General features: G+C 47.3%; 1 long non-coding RNA gene across 1 annotated transcript; it reads right to left on the minus strand.

The window, feature by feature from the left end:
• Positions 1-1,138: 1,138 nt before the first annotated feature.
• On the minus strand, positions 1,139-25,743 carry LOC112625365. The gene is made up of 3 exons (XR_003119572.1): positions 25,436-25,743; positions 23,048-23,257; positions 1,139-3,488 (listed from the first exon to the last, which is right to left on the minus strand). It is a non-coding gene; the product is annotated as an uncharacterized LOC112625365 (long non-coding RNA).

Here is a 25,743-nt window from a genome sequence, read left to right on the forward strand (position 1 = left end):
CATATCCATCTCACTAAGTGTGGTTTTATAGCTTGTCCTCACCAGTGGGATGTAAGTGTGAGTTAAAAGAGAGGAATGTATCTTTCTCCTTTCCTGTTCTCCTTGCTGCTGTCTGGAATATGGGCGTGATAGCCAGAGCAGCAGCAGCCAGATTAGACCATGAGGTGACCTTGAGAGTGGAAGCCCTGCATAGCAGAGCAACAAAATAGAAAGAGATGGTCCTTGATCTTGTGGCATGCTGTATTAGTTATTGGTCTGTTTTCATTTGGCTATAAAGAAATACCTGAGACTGTGAAATTTATGAAGAAAAGAAGTTTAATTGACTCACGGTTCTACAGGCTAAACAGGAAACACGACTAGGAGGCTTCAGGAAAGTTACAAGCATAGCAGAAGGCAAAGGTGAAGTAAGGCATGTCTTACCATGTGGCAGGAGAGACAGTGAAGGAGGAAGTGCCACTTTTAAACCACCGGATCCCATGAGAACTCACTCACTATTGTGAGAACAGCATGGGGGAAACTACCCCCATAATTCAATCACCTCCCACCAGGCCCTCCCTCAACACATGGGGATTACAATTTGAGGTAAGATTTGGGTGGAAATGCAGCCCCAAATCATGTCATTCTACTGCTGTCCCCTGTCCCCTCCCAAATCTCATGTTCTTTTCACATTTCAAAACACAATCATACCTTCCCAATAGTCCCCCAAAGTGTTAACTCATTTCAGCATTAACCCAAAAGTTCCAATATCAGATTATCTTTGTGAATGCATATGAGTATATACTTTTAGAAAAAGGTTACCTCTTGAATGTTGTGCTGCCTAGAAATTTCTTCCACCAGATGCCCTAAATCATCTTTCTAGAGTTCCACAGATCTCTAGGGCAGGGGCAAAATGCTCCCAGTCTCTTTGCTAAAGCATAGCAAAAGTGATCTTTACTCCAGTTCCCAATAAGTTTCTCATCTCTGTCTGAGACCACCTCAGCCTGGACTTCATTACCCCTGTCACTATCAACACTTTGGTCAAAACCATTTAACAAGTCTCTAGGAAGTTCCAAACTTTCCCACATCTTCCTGTCGTCTTCTGAGCCCTCCAAACTGTCCCAACCTCTGCCCATTACCCAGTTCTAAAGTCACTTAGCAGTGCCCCATTTCTGGTAGCAATTTTCTGTAGTAGTCTGTTTTTACACTGCTATAAAGAACTACCTGAGGATGGGTAATTTATGAAGAAAAGAGATTTAATTGACTCACAGTTCCACAGGCTTAACAGGAAGCATAACTGGGAGGCCTCAGGAAACTTACAATCATGGCGGAAGGTGAAAGGAAAGCAAGGCATGACTTACCACAGCAGCAAGAGGGAGAGAGAAGGGGGAGGTGTCACTTTTAAACCATCAGATCGTGTGGGAACTCATTATCACAAGAACAGCATGGGGGAAACCACCCCCATGATCCAGTCACCTTCCACCAGGCCCCTCCTGCAACACTGAGGATTACAATTTGAGATGAGATTTGGGTGGGGACACAGAGCCAAACCATATCCCATGCCATGCCAGCCCCTGACTTACAGCAGAGGAGAAATAAACTTCCTGTTGAAGCCACTGGTTTTTGTTGCTGTTTTCTTTATTTTTTGTTTTGTTGTTTGCAGTGAAAACTATTTCTGATATAATACACTGGAAATATTTTTAACACATATTAAAATAAATGCAAAAGTATTAACATTTTAAAAGGTTCATTCACATATCACCAACCATGTTACACTGGTTGCCCCCAGTGCATTGCTAGTTTAGGAAACACTGACATCGTGTGTCTTAGTCTATTTGGGCACTATAACAAAATACCATAGACTGGGTGGCTGAGACAACAAACCAACAAATGTTTCTCACAGCTCTGGACACTGAAAAGTCCAAGATCAGGGTACTAGCAGATTTGGTGTCTGGTGAGGGTGCTCTTCCGGTTTGCAGACTATCTTCTTGTTGTATCCTCATTCAGTGGAGAGAAACCTATCCTGTCTTTTTCTCCTTTTGTAAGAGCAAAATCTATCATGGGGGTCCCATCTCCATGACATCATCTAACCTTAACTAGCTCCCATGGGCCCCACCTCCAAATACCATCCCACTGGGGATTAGGGATTCAATATATACATTTTGAGAGGACACAAACATTCAGTCCACAGCAAATGAAAAAAACCTCAAAAATGATCAAGTAGCCCATAAATCTCAGACCTCTTCCCTCCAGGTGCCCTTGGTCTTGCTCAGCCTCCAACATATACAAGGTGCTGGGTCATGCTTTTCACTACAAAAGAAAGGGGGCAACGGTGCATCAAAAATGCAAAGTATGAAGCCACGGCCCCTCTGCCCCCTCCCAGGAATAACAGAAATCTTCATGTCCATGCTTGGATGTGACAATAATCTCAGAATTGACACTGAAGGTGCTACTTAAGGTTCATATCCGAAGCCAACAGTCATGAGTTCCAGTAATGGGTTCCAGTCATGGGTTCTGTTATTGCCCCTCTGTGTGACCTTGGACGAGTTCGTTGATCCAACTGAAATCAAAGCATTCAATTCAATTCTCCAAATATTTCCTTGTTGCTTTGGCTGTGTCTGGTGCTCATGCTTTGTGCTGGGATCCTTGCCCTTAAGGAGAGTAGAGTTAACTGGGGGTAGACTTAGCCCTGAGAAGATCAGGAAGAGAGGAGCTAGACACAGGCCTCTGCTCAGAAGGCAGCCTGTTCATCTGGGTTCCCAGAGACAAGGGTTCAGCATCAGAATTCACTTGACAAGTGATCTTGGGAAGTGCTTGTCTTAACCTCTCAATGTCTTAATGCCTTAATCTATAAAACTGGCATAATAAAAGTGCTGTCCCCCAATCAGGGTGCTGTGAGTTCTTAAGATCAGTGCATTGGAACCACACAGGAGACCCAGTTGTACGCAACCTCTCCCAATTCCCTGTCAATGACCTCATGTTGATAGCTTGAGATCCACCATGGTGGGAAATGGGATTATTTACACCATGAGGGGAAATGCTGTGGATTGGAGTTCTATCTCCAAGAGCTGTTTGTCAAACATTTCCCAGCATGCCACTGATTTCACACAGGACAGTGCCTAGCACAAGGCACTTCACACATAGTCAGCAATGATTATTAGAAGGCAGTGAGGGCCACATGGAGCCCAGGCCCAAGGCACAGAGGACATAGCCCCAAGGACACATTTTCCACTCCAGGTCATGGTTCACTCCCTTCATCCGCCTTGAATCTCAGAATTTCTGCTGGCCTACAGGGGCACAGTCAAAGGGCAAGATAACCCTACTTCCGTGCAAAAGTAGATGAATTCATTGCTGTCTGCCAAACACCAGAGTTTCTGTTCAAAAGTAACGATGGTTCCAAGCAGATGGTAGCTTTTGTTCCTGCTTCTGCTAGCCATTAAAACTAGTCACCACTCTCCAGCCCTATGATCTTGAACAAGTCACTTAACCGCTCTGTGCCTCAGTTTCCTCATCTGTAAAATGGGAATGAAAGTAGCATTACAAAAGTGCTGGGCATGTAGTCAGTGTTGAGGAAAGTTTACTGCTGTTCATATAATGTGACGTTGACATCAACAGGGCCCTCACATCTGTGCCCGTGTCACCATTTATATTTTACCGCCACACACAGCTGCTCAACAACGTATCAGATAAGACCTTTGCACCCATTTGAAAGAGGCACAATGGGAGGCGCTGAAATTCTGTATCTCTAACTGAGGTCACAGTAAACATTAGAACTTCTCCATCTAGCCCAAGTACAGACCCTGCAAGGGGGAGATCTCAGTCGTCTGTAGAAAGATGGGGAGGGATCTTCTACAGTGAGGGACCAGCATTTGCGAAGGCCTAGGGTTGGAAAGTGTGTGGCTCCATTAGTCTATCAATGTTCCTCGAGTGTCTACTTTGTGCTGGGTCACACACCAGGTGGGAGGAAGGAGACTTGGCCCCAGCTTCATGGTGCTAACAGAGGTATGGTGGATATTCCTGGGTGTGAACCGAGGTCTGGACTCCCAGAGAGGTGACTGTGTCCTATTCATGTTTATATCCCAGGGTGTAGGCTTGTAGCTATAGTGAGGTCGCAGTAAGGTCAGTGTGGGAGTTGGAGAGCCTCAGTCCCTTGCACACCCCACCCCACCACCTGGTCCTAACTCGTCACCCACACTCGGGCTGTCTCCGACCTGACCGCCATTTCAGTCCCTTCCCAGCTGAGAGGCTGCCGGCCCCAAATAACTTCTGCATCCCCTCCTCCCAGCGGGAGCTTCAGAAGTCAGTGGCTCGGACAATTGCACTTGCTTTTCTCTTTCCAAAGAGGGATCTGCCTTGGGAGCCCTTTGAAAGGGCTGTGATTACATCTTCATTTGTGGGTAATGGGATTAGCACACGGATGGCAGAGCCTCCCTGCGGCAGTGGGGATTGTCAGGCCTGCCCGAGAGGGCCGGGAAAGAGGAGCTCCAGGTTCCTCTGAGCTGCCAGGTGCTGGCCACCACCCCGGAGGAGGGGGCACCCCAGTGCTGGGACACAGGGACTGGAAAATGGAATTAGCTCCATCCCAGTGCACAGAGGCCAGCTGTCTCGCCCAACCCCAACTCCTAAGCCGATGGAGAGGATCTCTCTGAGGAGGAGATATGAAAGTGTGTGTGTGTGGGGTCGGTGGGGGGTAAGTTGGGGGGTCTTTTCGTGCCTTTAATCCCCAGCTATCCCCTTCTGGAGGGACTCAGACAGGTGAAGTCACCAGGTTCGGGTCTCCCACAGGTTACATCCAATTTCCTGCCTCCCATGTGCCAGGCCCAGTAGTACTTACAGGGACGCACATCACAGTCACCCTTCTTTGAAACCTGGCTTCTGGGGCAGGCTTGGTGCTGAGGACTCTACGCACGTCATTCATACAATGCCCACCACACACCTGTGAGGCCGTGACCAACCTCATCCCCATTTGGCATAGGAGGAACTCAGGCCTGGGGCCGACTGACGCTGGAATGCGGGATCTACTGGCCACCAAGAGGCCCCACAGCAGGGCTCGGTTTAATGCCCGCTAACACATTGTGTGTTTACTTGATATTTTCTTTAAGCTTTCTCACTTTTAAAAGTTTTAATTTATTATTTTTCCAATGTTTTATTTTGAAAATTTTCAAACCTACTAAAGAGTTGCATGAATAACACAGGAAACATTTATATGACCTTTCTTTAGCATCTAGATGCACTGGGTATTAATGCTGATATTTGCTTTTTTCTCTGTCTCACCCTCTTCTCTCTCTCTTTGAATGTGTATGTATATGTGTATATGTATTTATATGTATGTCTATATATATACAGATATGTGCATGGCTGTGTACAGCAGTGCTCCCTTATCCACAGGGGATATGTTCCAAGACCCCCAGTGGCTACCTGAAACCTCAGATAGTACCGAATCCTATATATACTATGTTTTATTCCTATACATATCTAGGATAAGGTTTAATTTATAAATTAGGTGGACTAAGAGTTTAACAACTAATAATAAGATAGAACAGTTATAACAATCTACTATAATAAAAGTTATGTGAACACTTTCTCCCTCTCTCAAAGTATCATCTTGTACTGCTCTCCCCCTTCTTCTTGAGACAATGTGAGTTGGTAACACGCCTGCATGATGAGATGAAGGGAGATTAGGCTGCTGTCACCTTCTGATGATGCTTTGGAAGAAGGAACACCTGCTTTGGGTGATCCTGTATCATAGAGACAGAATAATGTTGATGGCTGGATGTCAGGAGCAGATGATCTCGGTGACTAACAGTACGTAGTGTCTCCAGTGTGGACCCACTGGAAAAAGGGATGATTCATGTCCTGGCAGGATGGTGTGGGACAGCATGAGATTTCATCACGGCCACTCAGAATATTGCAAAATTTTAAAATTATCAATTGTTTATTTCTGGAATTTTCCATTTCATATTTTCAGACCACAGTTGACTGAGGCTAACGGAAACCACCAGAGCAAAACCATGGATAAAGGGGGACTGGTGTGTGTGTGTGTGTGCGCGCACGCACACGCACGTGTGCACACATGCATATATATTTTTTGTGAACCATTTGTAGACAAGTGTGAGACAAACATGAATTGTCTCCTAAATACTTCAGCACGTATCTCCTAGAACAAGGGCATTCTTGTACATAAACACAACAATGATTCTCACACTCAGGAAATTTAACATCAATTCAATTCTATCATGTGCTTCTTAATCTACATTCAAATTTCCTCCCAATTAACCCAATCATGCTCTTTAGATGCTTTTTCTTTGCAAATCCCAGCAATTATCAAGGATCATGCATTGCACTTACTAATCACTTCTCCAAGATGTGATGTGAAGAACTGAAAGCAGACTGAATGAGGGGACTCTCCCTCCCTGCATGGATGCAGAATGCTGTGTCGGCATGCAGAGAAAATCAACACTCTCATGTGGGGCACCTTCCAGGAACCCTGCTCACTGAGATTGCTTCCAAAAATCAGTACAAAGCTAGATCTCCTTCAGATCTTGTCCTTGGGCAGTCACACTGGATTTGGTCTCCTGGCTTGTTAAATGAAGGTGTGGCCAAGTCTCTTCCAGGTCTGTCTGGGTTTCCACACCCCTTGCCCTTCCCTTACAGCTGCAAAATCATTGTGATTCATGAATGTTTCATGTGATCGACCCCCAAACAGCAGCGAGTGCAGCACTGCCATTACCCAGGCCAGGGGTGGACTCCGGCTCACCACACGCAAGCTGGACAGCTGTGTGGGCGAGTTACAGCTTCTGTGAGCCCTGGTTTCCTCATCTATGAAAATGGAAATAACCATATCTACTGAGCAATGTTTCTGACATGTAATTGAAACTCGAAGGGAGCAACCCCTTTCCCTTCCCCTCACCATCCGGCCCTAATTTTGTTCAGAGCAGCAGTGAGCCTGTCCCCGTGGAACAATCGTGATTGGCCTGGGCGACTCTGGCCATCCTGTCAGTCTTTGCTGGAGGCCCACTTCTCCAGCCGCCCTTGCAGCCCAGGGTTGGCCATGTGGCCAATCTAACAAGCAAGGCTTAAGGGGAAGTCTTCTGAGACAGCTGCCTCTGGTTCCCTTTTCCTTTGCTGATATAAGAAGAAAGCACTTCAGGAAATGCACCACCCCCTCCTTCCTTCCTACCTCCCGCCTTTGAACTTGGTTGTGATGCCTGGAGCTGTAGCAGCCATTTGTGACCATAAAGCAACAACCATTAGGACAAAAAGCCAACTGGTGGAGGATGACAGAAGAGGAAGCTGGAAATAGCCTGGTTCCATGATGCCAATGCTCAGCTGTTGCCCCAGCCCTGAACTGCCACCTCCCACTTCTCATGGAAGAGGAGTCCATCTTTTACTGTTGTGCTTTATAGCTTAAGATTCTGTGGAAAGCATTCCTAATTGATACAACTTCCAAGAAACTTCTAGATGCAGTGGAAAATATGAGGCATATGGAATCAAACACAACTGGGTTCAAAGGTAAGAGGCAGCCCCTAATTAGGTGCATGGGCCAGGATGCATTACTTCACCTCTCTGAGTCTAAATGTCTCATCTACAAAAACAACAACAACAACAACAACAACAACAAAAATTCCACAAACAAACAAAAATATCCAGGAAATGCTGTGAGGCTAGAAAGACATACTTATATGCCTATATTTATTCAATTGTCCATTCAACAAGTATTTGCTGAGCACTGCTGTGTACTGTTCATTCAATGAATGTTTTAATGAGCACCTAGTATGCTCTAAGTACTGTTTTAATACTACAGGTATCATAATGAAATAGATCAATTTTTCCCTCTCATAAACTTACATTCTGAAGTTCCCTTTGAGTTTCAATTACATGCCAGTAACATTGCTCAGCAGATATGATTATTTCCATTTTCATAGATGAGGAAACCGGGGTTCACAGAAGCTGTGACTTGCCCACTCGGCTGCTGAGCTTCCATGTGGTGGAGCCGGAGTCCACCCCTGGCCTGGGTAACTGCAGTGCTGCCCTCGCTGCTGCTTAAGGATCGATCACGTGGAACATTCATGAATCACCATGATTTTGCAGCTGTAAAATGCTCTGGAGGAAGGACAATGCTGTTTCCAACTCCTTTTGGAAATGTGTTTCTCATTTTGATCCCATCTTATCAGATACATAAACTGGATTATCTGGAGAACGAACAGGCTCAATGGTGCATTTTCAGCTAATAATCTTTGCTTTCGACTTCTCAGACCTAGTGGAATTGCCATGCCGAGAGAGCCCCGGCCCGGCCTGGCACACAGCATGCCGTCCTGTGTATTTGTATCACCCTCTTCTTCTTCAGCTACTCGAGAAGCCTTACAAATCCAAGTGCGGTCTTTCCCTCCACGGTCAGGGGGAGCAGGAAGGAATTCCACTCTTTAGAATGTCTACTAAGGTGGTGGCCCCGTCTCTACCCACTTCATTTCATCCTCGGGTCAACTCTGGGAAGTAGGGGTCATTCATCTTATTTTATACATGGAGAAACTGAGGCTTGAGGGGAAACTTGCTCAAGATCACCCAGCCCAGACCTGTTTGTGGTTATTTGTTTAGCATCTGTCTCCCAGCATGACTGTGAGCTCAGAAACCATGTCTGTTTTATTTACCACTAAATCCCCTTAGTTCGGGGTCTGGCGCCTAATATAATACATATTTGCAGGATTGAAATGTGGAGTCTAGAACCTCTTGCTGCCTGAGGGTCTATATGGCTACAATTCTAAAATTCTCCAACTTGTTTACCTTAGCCTGAGAGGGGATGTGCAGGGCATAAGACAGACAGAAGAAGAAAGGAGACTCACATTAAGAATAAATGCAAAACCCAGGCTAATGTCGGAGAGACAAGGCTTCCCCATTATGGCCCAGGACTGCTTCATCGGAGCCTCTGCAGGTTTCCATCACACACATTAAGCAAGGCTTGGCGTCATTTTCTAAAACAGAAAGAGGTGGGCAAAGCCTAAACGGGTAGCACCGAGTGAGTCGCAAGTTCCTGGGTAAACCCCTTTCCTTTTCTGGACCTCTGTTTCCTCATCAGTAAAGTGGAGGAAGTTGAATTCCTAGACTCAGTCTTCTCTCTGCTCAAACATCCTCCCCAGAGCTGAGATTGCTGAACTTTTTTTCCAGGCACTATAAAGTAAAAATGCAAAACTCTAGCTTAAGACACCTTGATCTTATCTATTTGCAAAGAGTAGGTAGCTTAACAAACTAATAGGAATCAACCACATCAATGTACAGATGAGAATAAACCTATGCCTACATGATACTTACCAGGTATTTCATCATCTCCATTTAACAGATGAGCAAACTGAAGCACAAAGAAGATGCATTTGCATAAGGTGTCATGGTTACTAAGTGGCAGAGGCTGACTCAGTGTCCATGCTCCTAACTACCTTACCATGCCACCTTCCAGTTTGGTCTCTGCTATGTGCTGGACCTGGGGCCAAGATTTCACACAAAATATTTCTCACTGATCTCTCCAGATGGGAAGACATTGCCATCATCTCTGTTTTCAAAGAAAGTAAGTAGTGCTTCCACAGGAGGCAAAAATGGCTGAGCTAGAACCAGGGTTTCCCCTGGGAGTTTGACACTCATGTCCCTAAAGATGTCATTAAGCAGGCCAACTTGGGTGGCGATCCCTGCTCTTCCACTCAGCTCTGCCACAACAGGAAACTTGCTAAACCTCTCTGATACTAAGTTTTTCCATTCTGGGAAAACTCTCCCAGGCTGCGTAATGCAACCCTTTGAGATTAGGCTCTGAGATAAAAGAGAAACTGCCCTGGATTATTCTTTCTAGTGAGGTTGATGCACTGAGGGATGGAGGAATACACACATTGGCTCCAGGTACTTTTCCCTTCAGACTCTTCCGTCCCCAGTCCTTGAAGTGAGTGGAGCTGGGACTGGGCACCTCTGTTCAGGCCACTCTTTGTGAGGACAGAGGGGTCACTACCAACCTGCCAAGGATTTAAGGGCAAAAACCTCCTGCATCCCTGACCAAACGCATGTTCACTCCCCACCCTGCGGGGTGTGTGGAAGGCCATCACTGTTCTACTGTGGTACACAGCATCTCCTGATCCAACCCAAAACACTCAGAGAGGACTGATATTAGAGGATGTGGACATAGGGAATATTAACTCCCGTTTGCAGAGGGCTTCCCACGCTTTGCTTGTATTGCATCATACTTTGAGCTTGGTGGTGTTCTTCCTGCTTTACAGACGAGGACATGGGCCCTGAGAGATCATTTCCATATCATATGGTGGTGTTAGGATGGAGGTCATCAGTTATCCCGTCTTTAGATCATGGTTGTCACTGCCAAACTGCAGGCAATAGCTGGTGGATGTGCCTGGGCTGCGAACCTAGGTGTGGACTCCCAGAGAGGGGACTGTCCAATTCATGTTTATATCCCAGGGCATAGGCTTGACACACAGTAGGTGCTCACTGAGCACTCACTGGATGGATAAATGAAGGATGAATGCACAGATGAGAGCCCCAGCTCCTAAGGTAGTGACTAACTGCTCACCATGCCCACTTCCTCTCCCCCTGGGCACCCAGCTGGACTGCGTTTTCCAGCCTCCCTTGCAGTTCTGGCCAATGGACTATGGGGAGACATTAAGTGCACCATTTCTAAGGTTGGTCCGTGAAAATCTTCCGTGTGATCCTCCACTTTTTCTTTTCCCATATTGTCTAGCCATATGCACAGGATCCATCTAAGAACTCAGAGACTCGAGGGATGGTGGAACCACAGGTGGAGGAGCCTTGATGCCTGAGTCACTGCCTGGAGGAAGGCCGCTGGTAAGTACCTGCATGGAGCTGTTACTTGGCCAAGAAATACACTTCCACAGCATGAAGCAATGAGTGACGAGGTTGTTGGCAACAGCATTAGGCTACCTTCACTAATCTTGGAGTTGGAAGAGAAAACTTCTCCTGGAATCATAGGCTCTCAGGGTTGGAAAGTACCTTGGACATCTCAGAGATAAAGTTTCCACCCAGTGCAGCAATCCCTTTATAACACGTCTGCCTACAGTTCTTCCAACCAGATTTATACACCTCCAGTGATGGGGAGCTCACTTTCACAGAAGCTTCTTTCTCTATCTTTGGACTGCCCTGGCTGCAGAAAGAGACTTCCTTACCCTGAACCCTACCTCCTCACATCTTTCTTGTCTTGATCTGCCTGTTAACCCCTCAGAGATGAAGCTGGCTTTTCCTTCTCACATGTAGTTGAAGGCAGAGATCAAATCCTCCTGAGTGACTTCTCATTCCTTTAGTCAACAGCTATGTGGTGAGCCCCTCCCACCTGCCAGGACCTCCGCAGGCCAAGCCTTGCCAGCTATTCACTGTTACCCCCTGGGCATGGTTTTAGGTCCTGCTCCATTTTTTATCATTTCCTGTAGATATGAGCGACCAGATTCTCTTCAGGTCTGTTCCTGGCATTCACCTTAGTGGGATAACTCACTTTAATAAATAGCATTTCCCAAAAGACCACCTGTGCAGTGTTAAGTATCCTGTCTCCCATTTCACCCTCACAGTGATTCGGTGGAGTGGGCATCATTTTACTCCCATTTTACAGAAGAGAAAACTGAGGTCAGAGAGGTGACTTGCCCAGAGGACCATAACTAGAAAGTGGCAGCAGGGAGTTTGAATCTAGGTGCATCTGACACCAGAGTCCAGGCCCAGCCTTTCAGGTGGAGGGGAGAGGCCCCAGGCCCTAGGCCATAGGCATGAAGGACCGGGCTCAGCCACACTGGCCTTCAAGCCGTATTGTGGGCTCACCCCTAGGAGCAGCTGCCCAGCGTGCATTGGCCCTCTTTGGTTAGCATGGCCACACCACTGGAGGCCACGACTCCTCCCTGGACACGTGGGAGCTGGGGTTACAGGAGGAATGCCAAGGTCTGTGCTGTGGCTGTTCCTTGTGTCCAAATTGGTTAAGGGAAGCCCAGAGTCTGGTGGAGCCAATTGCTTGGCCGACCTCTGCTGACCGGAAAGTTGCTAACATATGTCCCTAATCTGACCTGCCAGCCACTTGCCAGGTGCTGGAATTCGGGAGCTGCTCTGAGGCCCTGCTGATTTGGACAGGAGGACCCCAACAGGAAGGCTGTGTACCCACTGTGTGCCAGGGGCTCACACACCAGATTTTATTTTATCCTCACAACAGGCCAGAGAAGTAGATCATAATCTGCCTACTTTCCAGATGAGGAAACTGAGGCTCAGAAAAGTAAAGTCACTGGTGTACACAGACAGGGGCAGAAGAAATGGGATCTGTTCCCACTCAGGCAGATCTGGGTTTGAATTCCGTGTTCATTCCACGCTGTGATTTTCCAGTCTTCTGGCTAGAAGAGATTTATTTACAAATGGTTTCTCCCTCACCCTTCACACCTCAGCCACCATGTGGGCAGGGCCCCACTGCACCATGACAGCAAGGATTGACCCAGTTAACGCCTCTGTTCCTGCGACATGCAGGAGATGCTCAGGTAACAGTGAGTGAATGGGGCTCCAGGGGTTTGATGCAGGGAGAGCATGGGAGCGGGAGGCCTGGGGAACACAGGAAGGAAGGAAGCAGAAGAGTAAAAGGGCAAAAGATAGGGAGAAAGACAACCAGAAGCAAGCCTGGAAGGGAAATCGGTCACAATAAAAGCAAGAGATAGAAGAGGAAGACCTTCAGCAAAGGGAAGGCCTTCACCTCAGCAGGAGAATGGAGAGAGCTTCCCAGCTAGTAAGGCAATGAGCTCACTGTCGCTGGAGGTGTGCAAGCAGGGCTGCATGAACCTGTGTCTGGGAAGTCCTAGGGTGGATTCATGCATCCAGGAATGGCTGCACAGGCTTCTCCTACCTCTGAGAGACCGAGGTTCTGATCAGATAACCACTCCCCTCTTATACACAAGCACATTTAGAGAGCTCAGTTCTCATCTCTCATGCACTTTGAATGGAGGTAGAAACTGCCAGAATTATAGGCTCAGAGCTGCTTTTCTGAGTTGTAAGGGCTCTGTCCTTGACCCTGAAGTCTCTCAAACCTAGGCAGAGGAGAGCTGTGAACCTGATGAAGGCTGCTTAGCGCCAGCAGAGGATCAGGTCTGCATTCCTCAATCTGAATTCAGAGCTGACTGTAGTTGGTCTGGGCCCTCCCCACCCCTGTCCCTCCACACCCCATCAAAGCCCCACATAGGCCTAAGTTCAGTCCCAGCCAGTGCCTGCCCTCCTCTCCACTCTCCAAATCGCCACGGTGGTGGCTGCACAGTGACTGCTGTGGTGCTTTGCTTGATGCCACGTCCAGCATAACTGTCAGCACTGTGAAGCCGGGGCCAAGTCTCCTTCCTCCCGCCTGGTGTGTGACCCGGCACAGAGCAGATGCTCGAGGAACACTGGTAGACTAACAGAGCCACACGCTTTCCAACCCTAGGCCCTGGCTAATGCTGGTCCCTCACGGCAGAATACCCTTCCCCATCCTTTTACAGATGACCCCGTGCAGGGTCTGGACTTGGGCTGGGTGGAGAAGTTCTAGTAAGAGCTCACATCGGCAAAAGCTTTGCTATGTGTTCTTAGTTCCTCAAGGTAACCTTGGGAGGTAGGTACGTCACTACCTCAGTTCATAGGCGGGGAAACTGAGGCAGAGAGTAGCAGAAGGGTGTTCGAGGCCCAGAGTGTTGGCTTCTGAAGCCACACCCCAAACTCTAGACTGTGAGTTCTCAGGAAAAGAACGCTGGACTGAGCAGCAGAGAATGGTAGCTGTAGGTTTCTCTCCCCCATCCCCTGGCTCCTCTCAGGAAGGGGACAGAGCTCCTTGGGATCTGGCAAGATGCTTAGCACACAGTAGGTACACAGAGAAAAGTTGGGTAATGAATCAGTTCCCTTTAGGCAGCACTTTACTGGACTATCTTTTCTTCAAATGACCCACTACTATGAAGGATCCTGAATACTGTGTGGCTTCCCTCGCCCCGCTGATCAAACAATGGAGCATCAGGAGCTGACTTTGTGGTGGCTTGTGAATCAGGGATGGGACAAACGTATTCAGTGTCACCCAAACCCTCTGCTGATGTCCTGAGACCTTCCTCCAGTGGAAGAGCCTGGGACTGGGGTCTGAGGTGCCCAGTTTGCATTTCCATCGGCTGTCACAGTGGGGTCCCCCAGGAAGTGGGCAGGATGGTTCTCAGGGCGTGTTCTGAGGCTCCATACCTATGGGGCGGGCGAAGAGGGAGCAGGCTGAGCGGAGGAAGGCATGGAACTGCAGTGCAGGTTCCCCAGGGCTTTGTATCAGGGATGACCCTTCAGAGCCTTCCTGGTTTGGGACAAGAGGCCAGGTCTTGATGCCCAGTTGGGCAGGCCCTGGGTGGAGCTGACCCTGGAAAGGGGCATGAGTTTGGATGACTCCAGCCCAAGTCCAGGTTCAGTTTTCTTCAGAAAAAAAAAAAAATCCCCAAAGAGGGCCGACAGTGAAGTTCCATCCTCCAGCAGCTGGGGAATCTGGGAGGAACATCACCAGCCCTCCCACCATGTTGAGTGATTTTCCAGCATGGCGACCTCAGCCACATTCCCATCCTCTCCCCAGCTTTGGTTTCCTCGGCTGCAAAATGGACTAACCAGTGGTTCTCAAACTTTTTGATCTCAGGACCCCTTTGTACATTTTTTTTTTTTAGATGGTGTCTCACTCTGTTGTCCAGGCTGGAGTGCAGTGGTGCAATCTTGTCTCACTGCAACCTCCACCTCCCAGGTTCAAGCGATTCTCCTGCCTCAGCCTCCTGAGCAGCTGGGATCACAGGCGCCTGCCACCATGCCTGACTAATTTTTGTATTTTTAGTAGAAACGGGTTTCACCATGTTGACCAGGCTGGTCTTGAACTCCCGACCTCAAGTGATCCGCCCACCTCAGCTTCCCAAAGTGCTGAGATACCAGTATGAGCCACCACACTCGGCCTCCTTCGTACTGTTAAAACTTACTGAGGACCCCTAAATAGCTTTTGCTTATGTTCTGAATCTACCAGCATTTAGACATTAAAACTAAAAATATTTTAAAATATTTATTAATTCATTTAAAAACAATAATAACAAATCTTGTATGTGCTAACACAAATAACCTGTTTTTTTAAAAAAAAAATCAGTGAGAAGAGTGGCATTGTCTTATTTTTTGCAAATTTTTTATCTTATGGTTTAATAGAAGCATTGAATTCTCCTATCTACTTCTGCAATCTGTTGTGAGATAGGTTGTTTGGTTGAAGTATATATAGAATCTGGCCTCACAGATATGTTGTTGGATGCAAGACAAGTATTTTTATAGGCTTTTCAGATAATTTCTTGATACTACACAAAACTTGACAAGCAGTAGTATAGTATTTTAATGTGGAATCTGAAAACACATCAGTGAACATTTTGTTCTTTGTCACATTAAAATCCACTAGTCTGTCTTGCACTTTGGATGTATCTTTTGCCTATGTGAGATTCTGAAACATCATGCATTAGTCATTGGAAAATGCTGGTTCACTGACTTACAAGATCTGCCAAATGTTGACACAATGAATTTTACAATATCAAAAGAAAGCACATTCGCTAATACTATCATCAAAAAAGTCTTTACATTTGGAGAGCAAGCTCACAATGACGGATACAAGTTTTCTAAAACTCTAAGTTTTGTTAGAAGTTCAAATCTCAGCCTGGCATGGTGGCTCATGCCTGTAATCCCAGCACTTTGGGAGGCTGAGGTGGGTGGATCATGAGGTCAAGAGATCAAGACCATCCTGGCCAACATGGTGAAACTCCGTCTCTAGCAAAAACACAAAAATTAGCTGGGTGTGGTGGCGTGTGTCTGTAGTCCCAGCTACTCAGGAGGCTGAGGCAGGAGAATCGCTTGAACCCAGGAGGCAGAGGTTTCAGTGAGCCGAAATTGCACCATTGCACTCCAGCCTGTGTAACAGAGTCAGACTCTGTCTCAAGAAAAAGAAAGCTCACATCTCTCTGGCAATAAATACTATTAGCTGTTCACCTTGAAGCGACAGGCTCACTTTGCTCATTCTCAGAATGAGAATGTCAATCATTCTTTCAAATAAAAAGGGTGCTCCTTGAAGAAGGCAGTGAGTTTCTCTTACCACTCAAACGACTGCATAACTAACTGTGTTTCTTCTGTCTGCGGCAGAAGTGCTTTACGCAGGCTTCCCATTTTGTCACACAGAATGCTAAAAAGACGTTCTCAAAGATTGAGATTTGACAATCCTTAAGGAATTTTATTGCCTCATTCAAGATTATTTGTTTATGTTTTGCTGACTGCATGATGGTGAACAATACCATAACTATTAGTATAGAACCCTCACCAGAAACCAAATTTGCTGACACCTGATCTCAAACTTCTCAACCTCCAGAACTGTGAAATAATACATTTCTGTTGTTTAAGCCACCTAGTCCTTGGTATTTTGTCATGGCAGCTTGCATAGATGAATGTACCCTGCCCCCATACCCTTCTCCTTTCAAAGTGCTTGTGCTGTTGGTTTATATATTAATAGTTTGAAAGGCCTCTGTTTGCTGGAAAGAGCTAGGCATGAGCAAATAATATTGGCATTAGAAGCTCTGTTCCCAGACAGCCCTTGGGCAAATCTCCCAGCTTCAACGATCATGCCTTTCAGGAGATTTCTGATGAGAACATTCCAAGATGCCAGTGGAAAATCCTGATGCTGGCTATTTGAGAACCATACTGGGAAGAAAGCAATTTTCTAATAGATTTTCTAAAACAATAAACAGTGGAGAGAATGCCAGGATAGTATTTTTAACTACCACAAGCCACAAAAATCAGCTTCAAGACCTAAACCACCACACAGACTTACCATGACAGATCTGTCCCATGGAAACACCAGCAGTCCACCTAATGGTAATAATGGTGGTGGTGACGATGGTGGTGGTGATGACGAAAGGGATGATAATGATGAAGATGATGCTGATGTCATGATGATCACGATCATGACATGATGATGATGATCATGACCATCGATAGTGATGAAGATGATGCTGATTGTCATGATGATCATGACAACCGATGATGTCAATATTAGAAATTATGGTGATGACAATGGCGGTGGTAATGGTGGTGATTGTGACAATGATGGTTATGGGGTTATGGTTACGGTTATGATGGTGATGTTGGTGATGATGGTGTTGGTAATGGCGATGATGGTGATGATAATGACAATGGTGGAGATGGTAATGAAAATGATAATGCTAATGCTAATTGTCATGATAGTGGAAACCATGGCAATGATGATCATGGTAACTATTGTGATAATGATGATGATGATAATGATGATAGTAATGGTAATGATTGTGACGATCATGGCAGTGGTAATGATGATGATGGTGATAGTTACAATAGTGATGTTGGTAATGATGATAGTGGTGATGATGATGGTGATGCTAATGATTTTGATGATGATGGTGGTGGCAGTGGTGATGATGGTGATGGTGATAGTTACAGTAGTGATGTTGGTGATGATGGCGGTGATGCTAATGATTATGATGTTGATGGTGGTGGTAATGGTGAGGATGGTGATGGTTACGATGGTAATGTTAGTGATGATCATGGCTGTGATGGTGATGGTGATGATGATGACAGTAATAAGGATGGTAATGAAAATGATAATGCTGATGCTAACTGTGATGGTAGTGGAAATCATGGCAGTGATGATGGTGGTAATTATAGTGATAATGATGATGATGATGATGTCAATAAAACAGCCAGTTTTTTGAACATCATATGCAAGGAGCTTTGCTAAGTGCTTTAATGAGCACTCATTTAATGTAATTAAATGTGTTATCTCATTTAATGACAGGCAACACCTTCGGAGTAGGTAAGATTTGCCCATTTTACAGGTAAGGAAACTGAGCGCAGAGAGGTGAAGTAACTTGACTAAGGGCACACAGCTGGTACATGGCTGAGATGTATTCTTTTCCCTCCATTCCAATAGTAATTTATTTTCTTTTGCTTATTTTGTTATTGCAGCTATTCCTAGGCTGACAATAGACTGAGATCAGGGTTTAAGTTTGTAGGAGAAGAAAGCTGAGCAACTTGCCCCAAAGTCACACAGCTTGTGAGTGGCCATGCCAGGATGTGTCCTCCAAAGCTCTGTACAGCTTTTGGAGTTTCAACTAACGTGCAGGTGTAAGGCCTTATTGGAAGTGCATGCCTGATGGTTTGACCTCCAGAATCCAAGAAACTCCAGAGTCCTCTCCCAGGTGGCCAGGAGAGGGAAACAGGTTGATGGGCACTTCAGGCACTGAGCAAGGCATTTGGGCCCCATCCTGCCTTGTACTTAGCTCCTGCCATTCGCTCCCTACACCCCATCCAGTCCAAAGCCGGCTTTCTGAGACAGTCTCAGCCCTCCAGCTCCCCGAGGGTCCACAGCACTTGCCAGGACCTATCGGTGAAGCAGAGAGAACTCACTTTTCAGGCTCACAGAACTGGATCGGGATTTTGTTTCACCCCAACTTGCTCTGTGACCCTGCACACGGTACCCCATCTCCCAAAGCCTCAGTTTCCCATCTGCAAGAATGACCACTTCCCAGATTCAAGCAATAATCCATGTGAGCCTGCCTCGGGCAGAGTGTGGCAGGAGACGGATGCTGGGTCAATGGAGCTTTTATCCTCCCTTTCCTACAAAATACAAGTTTTATGGGTGAGCTACATATATTTTGGCTCAAGAAAGGCTCACTACCCACAAGATGGAAAAACAAACATTCGGTGTTGAAGAAAACTGCATGATCCAGGGACCACATTGGCTTCCCTGTCTAAAAGTACAACGCAAGCCCAGTGATTACCCATGCCACTGGCCCCAGAAATGTTGATTGACCAAAGTACAATTTCATTAGTGGTTTTAGAGATATACTCACGCCAAAGTGGCTAATGCAGACTTTTCCAGCACATAGCCTTACGAATTAAGCTCCTCTTGCAATCTGAGATTTAGCAGTGGATGTGGTCAACTCCCCTCACCTACCCCAACCCCGCGTTTATCCCTGAATTTCCGCTTATAAATCCACTTTGGGATTTGGCCTCTCTATCTGTCCATCTCCTGCACACTGGGCTGATAGAATTCATTAGGGAATCCACAGGCTGCCCACTATGCAGCAGGGGCCGGTAACAAGGGGCCGGGGTGGATGATCACAGGGCCAGTCACTCTGAGCAGGGCCCTGAGTGCACCCAGCTCCTAGTCCTGGCATTAATCATGATTACCCAGGGAACCCATGGGGATGGATAGGAAGCCTCAAATTGTTGTTTCAAGGCCCACCAAGCCCAAGCAAAGCACTTTTGAGGGAGGGTGGATCTGATCCTGGTGGAGCACCTTCAAGGCCCAGGTATCCATCCTCACCGCCCCCGATCCTCTGATCCACACTGCACCATCAGGGCTCAGAGCGGTTTGGGTTCTTACTCGAAGTCAGGGTCTCACTGTGATGCTTTAGTGCATGGGCTCTGGAGCCAAATTACCTGGATTCAAATCGCAGCTCCACCCTTCCTTGATGACATAGGGCTATCTGCTTTATCATTCAGGGCCTCAGTTTCCCCATCTGTAAAATGGTAATAATGAGGATAGCTTTGTGACAGGGCTGCCGTGAGAACTAGAGGAGCTGTAAGGGCTCGGAACAGGGCCCACACCGGTAAGTGTTCTGCTGCAACTTCACATCATCCTCAATCGACACAGTGTAAGAATGGCATTCAAAAGTCCCTCAGACATAAACAACATGGTTTTATGTATTTATGTAGAGATTGGGGTTGCTGGGGTTTTGCTGTGATGCCCAGGCTGGAGTGCAGAGGTACGATGAAGAATCGCAGCCTTGACCCCATGGGCCCAACTGGTCCTCCCACCTCAGCCTCCCAAGTAGCTGGGACCACAGGTACGCCCACCACACTTGGCTAATTTTTTTTTATTTTTGTAGAGACAAGGTCTCCCTATGTTGCCTAGGCTGGCCTTGAACTCCTGGGCTGAAATGATCCTCCTGCCTCAGCCAACCAAGGTGCTGGGATTACAGGTGTAAGCACCCAGCCTGGCTTTAATTTTTATTGAGGTAAAACTCACCTAGCATAAAAGTAACCACTCTAAAATGCACAATTCAATGGCATTTAGTACGTTACACTCACATGCTATGCAGCCATCACCGCTATTTAGTTCCAGCACATTTCCATCACCCCAAATGGAAACCCCATACCTATTCACCAGTCACTTTCCTTCTTCCCTCTCCCAAGTCCCTGTAAACCACTCATCAGCTCTCTTCCACTATGGATTTTCTTGGACAAATTCTGAACGTTTCATATAAATGGAATTATACAGTGTTTGCCCATTTGTGTCTGCCTTCTTTCCCTTAGCACAGTGTCTTCAAGGTTCACCCACACTGTAGATCCTCATTCTTTTTTATGTCTGAATAGTATTGCATTGCCTTAACAGACTACATTTTATTTATCCATTCATCAGTGATGGACATCTGTTTCTACCTCTTGGCAATGGAGAGTAGTATTGCTATGGACATTCATGTGCAAGTCTTCATGTTGACATCGCTTTTCCTTTCTCTTGGGAATATACGTAGGAGTGGAATTGCTGGGTCATATGGTAGCTTTATGTGTAACTTTTTAAGAAATCACCAAACTGTTTTTTACAGTGGATGCACCATTTTACATTCCCACCAACAATACCCAAGGGTTTCCGATTTCTCCACATTCTCACCAACATTTATTTTCCATTTTTTAAATTAGCCAGCCTAGTGGGTGTGAATGGATAACAACATGGTTTTCAAATGAAGGTAGGATGTGACTTTTTTTTTTTTTTTTTTTAACACAAGCATTGACCCCACAGCCTTGACCCGTTATAAGCTCAACAAGGAGACTCAAGGAACAAACTGTGGCCAGGATTTCCTCTCTCTGGGCCTCAGTTTTCCCCTCTGTATCATGATCCGGTTGGTTTAGATTAGTGTGTCTCAAATGAGCTCTGTGGAAATGGCAGAGAGAAGAGGATGGAGATATTTTGCTACGGAAATGGAATAGTGCAGATGCTTTCTGGAGTCCCAGGGGAAGAAAAGATGAGTCATTCAGATAGATTCCCCTTCGTCTGGAGTTTCTCATCTACTCCGAGGTGAGGGGTCTGGCCCTGATGATCGAGTCAGCTCTTTGGGGCTGTTGCGTCAATGTCTTAAGAAAGAGTACCCAGCCCTCACAGCCACCAAAAAGCTCTCAGGTCAGATCAGAAACATAGGAAGTCTCCTTCATCCAGCATTCAGGCTTCTCCAACCCAACCCTGAGTGGGGCCCCAGAGACCCCGAGGCCACATGGAACATTCCAGGACCCCTCTGTTACTCAGGAGGAAAAGCATTCCCACGTCAACTGCTTGTCTATTTCTCACTGCATGTTTTGCTCACCCTCTGCTCAGAACACCCTCCCCCGCTTCTCCATTCAACCAGCTCCTGCAGCTCTGCGAATGCCCAGCACAGCACTGCTTCCTACAGGAAGCCTTCTCTGATGCTCTGCCTGGAGTCAGGGGTCCCACCCCTGTGCCCCCTCTGTCACAGCACTCTTTACCTTGTTTTGAGCACTTTCTACTTAACTAGCCTCCTCCACTGGGCTGTGAGGTCCTTGAGCAGGCACTGTGGGACCCACCTAGGGGTCTAGCACTCATCAAGGTCACATCTGGGATAAAGAGCCCATCAGGGATGACCCGTGTCTGGGCTGCCAGAAGCCTTGCGAGGTGTTTTCCTCCAGGAGCCAGCTCCTTCCTGTCGCAAGTGGTCTTGGCGGAGGGTCAGTCGTGGTGTCTGACCCTTTTTGAGCATGTGACCCAAGCTGAATTAATTTTGTGCTCCCTGCTGAGAACTTCAGGCATGAGAGAGTAACGCCAGGCGGGATAAGAGTTGACACCAAGTTTTTCTGACCTCCCCTTACTTCCTGCTCTGTAGAAGCCCAGAGCTACCCAATTCCTGTCTTCCTGCGGCCTGATGGTTCAACTTCTCTTGACTTTTGTGAGCTACTCCAAATCTTGGAAATAGCGTCTTTTGTTGCATGAGGTTTGCTGGCGTCCATCTGTGTTGCTTTTCTCCAGAAAACCCTGGCAGATACAGCATATCCATTATTCTTTAGTGCACAGATCACACAGATTGGTGAACAAATGAGCTGACTCTTGAGGTCTCCCCTCAAGATGGCCAATCAGATGGGAAGGACTGAAGAAAGAAAAGCCCTCACAGCAGAGGGATCTGCACTGGCAAAGATCCCTGGCAAGAATGTACACAAGGCTGCAATGCTGGGGTGAAGGTGGGTGGGAGGGGTCCTAATTGCAGGACCATCTTCTGTCATCTTGGCCTCCTTTACTTTGTGTGTATCGTGGTTGAATACAAAACAGAGAGAAGATGTCCAAACCTATGCAGCAGTTTATGGAAGTGGAGAAGGTGGCTGGGAAATGAGACTTTAAGTGATGTTCCCCTCCCCAAGACATTGCTGGGGAGCCTAGGGTGCAGGACAGGGCCCCAGAGCAAGCTGAGGTCCCTGCTGGGAAATCAAAGGTCCAGTTCAGCCAACAGCACGCTGCATCAGACAGAGCTGTCTTACTTCAATAAAAATGGATAATCTCTTCCTTAAGCTTTTCAAAAGGTGGGCTCCAGATGGATTAAAGGCCTAAATGTGAATGTTAAAATAATAAAGCCAATCAAAAAAGCTTAAGGAGATATCTTTGTGCCTAAAAAGGAATGATTCTACTCCAAAGACCCTAAGAGCACAAGACAGAGGAGATAAATATGAAGAATTGGACTGTGTGAAAACTAAGGATTCCTGTCCACCCAAGGCACCGCCGGCCACGGCAGCAGACAGAGGACACACGGGATGATGCCGCAAAGAGTCAAACTGATGAACGGTGACTACTTGGAATATACACCGAACTCTTATCAAACAATAAGAAAAACATCAAAGATCTGATAGAAAAATAACCACAGGTTGTGAGAGGCAGAAGAGAGGTCTAAATGGTTAACAAGGATAACGAGATGTTCAAACTCAGCAAAAATGACTGGTAGTTTTTAAAGCAGCGGCTTCTCTTTAGACTTACTATGAAAAAGGCAAATTTCCGTAAGTGGATGAAGTAACATTGCCTGGAATGTCTTGGAGAGCTGTGCACTCTCATGTACTGTAAACCCGAGAGTCTTTCTGAAGGCGTGCTGGTCAGTCCGGACAGAAGCTAGGCCTAGGTACAGCCCACATCCGAGACCCTACTCTGGGCTGTGGAGGTATGGATGCCGGGGAGTTGTTACATAGGCCCCTAGAAGGGCAGAACACAGACACCTAAGTAGCATTGGTCATGGGAGCAGAGGACTGGGGACATCCTGGTGTCCACCCCTCACTAGGAAACACTGGAATTCAATGCAATGAGCTCCAGGTATAGCACACCATGGGGTGGGCCAGGAAGCAAGGGGAACAAAGGTGCCCAGTCCATAGTAAGTGCTCAGCAAATATTATTACCAACTCTTGCAAACATGGCATCCGTTCACAGTAAGGCAAGCCGTGCTCAGAGGAAATGGCCTGCCCTCACTCCTCTAGGAATGTTTAATACCCAGGCAGTGTCCCTGGGACCTTGTGGGCACCAAGTTCTTATTCATTTGCCTTTTTGCTGTCCCACCGAATCCTGTGACAGGAAATGCAGCAGGTCTAATCCTGAGGTCAGAGTGGCCCTCTGCGATGGCTGTTCTTTCCGGCCCACCCCCTTCGCCCCCCTCCCATTCTTGGGACCCTGATTAGCCTGAGTATTGGATGACCCCTGCTCTTCTTCCCCTGCCTCGCAAGGGTTAATCAGCCTTCCTGCGGGGCGGCAGGGTGGCTAGGAAGGAGGCAGCAGGGCGGCCTGGCGGCAGGCGGCTTTCATTACTTTGATGGGATACATGTGCTCGGCTTTATCTCCGGCCCTTTCTCCGTAATTCAGCGCTTGAACGTCTCAGCTGTCGGCCGATCTGCAGACAATTGCTCAGGGTAATACTATCCGGAAAAAGCTGATAAAACGCAGATGTGATGAGGCCTCTGAAATTTGCGGTTTGCTAAGTGGTTTGCTGCGATGCTTGCCCCTGGCCAGGGCGGCTTCCCTTCGAGGCTGGGAACCAAGGGGGTGGGAGTTGCATTTTTTTTTTTTTTTAAGTGAAAGGTTGAATAGAGGAAGTGAGTGTAGAATTTTTTTCTCTAATTAGGAAGATGGGCAAATAGAAAGTAGAGGGGGAGGGGACAATACCGGAGGACGTGGCAGTTCTGGCCTCCCCTTGGGTCCCCATCTAACCAGCCTCTCCAGGGGGTACCTTCAGAAATGGACACCTTGGGCTTCCTCTGTGCAGCCTGGAGGGGGTGTGTGGTGCAGGGGCCCCTTGGAAGGAGGCCACTCACCGGCTGTGTGACCCTGGGCAAGTCACTCAATCTCTTGCTCCACTGACTCAACCAAAAGACCAAATGACTCACAATCTCAGTTACTTACCAGGTGCGCTGTGCCCAGCAGGATGCCTGAACGTGGTAGGTGCTCAATGAATGATGCAGAGGTTTCCTTTACCACACTTGGGATCCCACGTGACCCTAGAGAGTAAAGCTGCGTGACACTGATGTAAACACAATGAGTCCCAGTTGGGTGGTGGGCAAGGGGCTGGCCAGGCTGTTAGTCTCAAAAATCACAACTTCCAAGGCCAAAGTCACCGGGCTGGATCCCCTGAGGAAACAACCATCACTGTATTTTCCTGGGCCAGAGAAGTGTTGGGGCAGAGCTCCTCCACTTTACTGTGCACCCCAATCACCAGGGATCATTCCAAATGCAGATTCCCATTCAGGAGGCCGGGGCAGCCTGTGAGCGTGCATCTCTCACAAGGTCCTAGAGACGCTGAGGCCACAAGCCAGGTGAAGACCCCGAGGCGTCAGGCTGGGGAGGAGGCTTTGGGCATGCTTAGGCCTTGCCCTCTCAGTCCCAGGAGAACCCTGCTGATCAGAGAGGACAGGCGGCATGGTTGGTGTTGCTCAGCACGTTGGGAACAGAGCCAGGCTGGGAGGGTGACTGCACCTGGGGCTTGGTGCTTTTCCCATAGGGCCTCTGGTGACCAACCTTCCATAGCCAGACCTGGTTTCAGACCCGTGGGTGAATCCACGTCACAGCATCCCAAAGAGAGCTCGCCTCATTACGCCCTTCCCAACTTGCTTTTATGACAAAGGAAAACTATTAATACATGAATTGATGCTGTTATGTGCTGCCATTGAGGCCATGTAACACAGTTCTTAAAACAGCCATGGGTCTGACCTGCACCTGTCTGTGGACCTCATGCCCCAATCTGTGTGCCAACATCTCAAATAATCAATAAGCCATAAAGACAGCTTGTGAAAACATGGCTTCAGTTTCAGGGGATGCCTTTTCACCCTCTTATATGTTTACGCTAAGGTAAAAATAGCCAGCACATTGAGCTTCTCCTGCCGTCCTTACCTCTGATCCTCGAAAACATCCCTGGGAGGTGACTTGATCACACTCATTTTCAGATGAGGGAAACTGAGGCCCAGAAGGTTAAGTCACTTGCTCTAAGGCTCCTCGCTGGCAGGATCAGAGCTGGGGTTCAAACCCAAACGTGGTTGGGAGTATCCAGCTTCAAAGCACACACAGCTGGGTTGGTGCCACGCTGCCTCTGGACAAACAGGACCCCAGGGTCGGTGCGAGGACGTGGAGTGCTAATGCAGCCGATTGCAAAATTCAGGGCAGGGCTTGGGTATTTCCCTTGAAAAGGCCAGTCTGCAATT

This window comes from Theropithecus gelada, chromosome 5 (genome assembly GCF_003255815.1).
Source record: "Theropithecus gelada isolate Dixy chromosome 5, Tgel_1.0, whole genome shotgun sequence".
In the NCBI taxonomy this organism is placed as follows: Eukaryota; Metazoa; Chordata; class Mammalia; order Primates; family Cercopithecidae; genus Theropithecus; species Theropithecus gelada.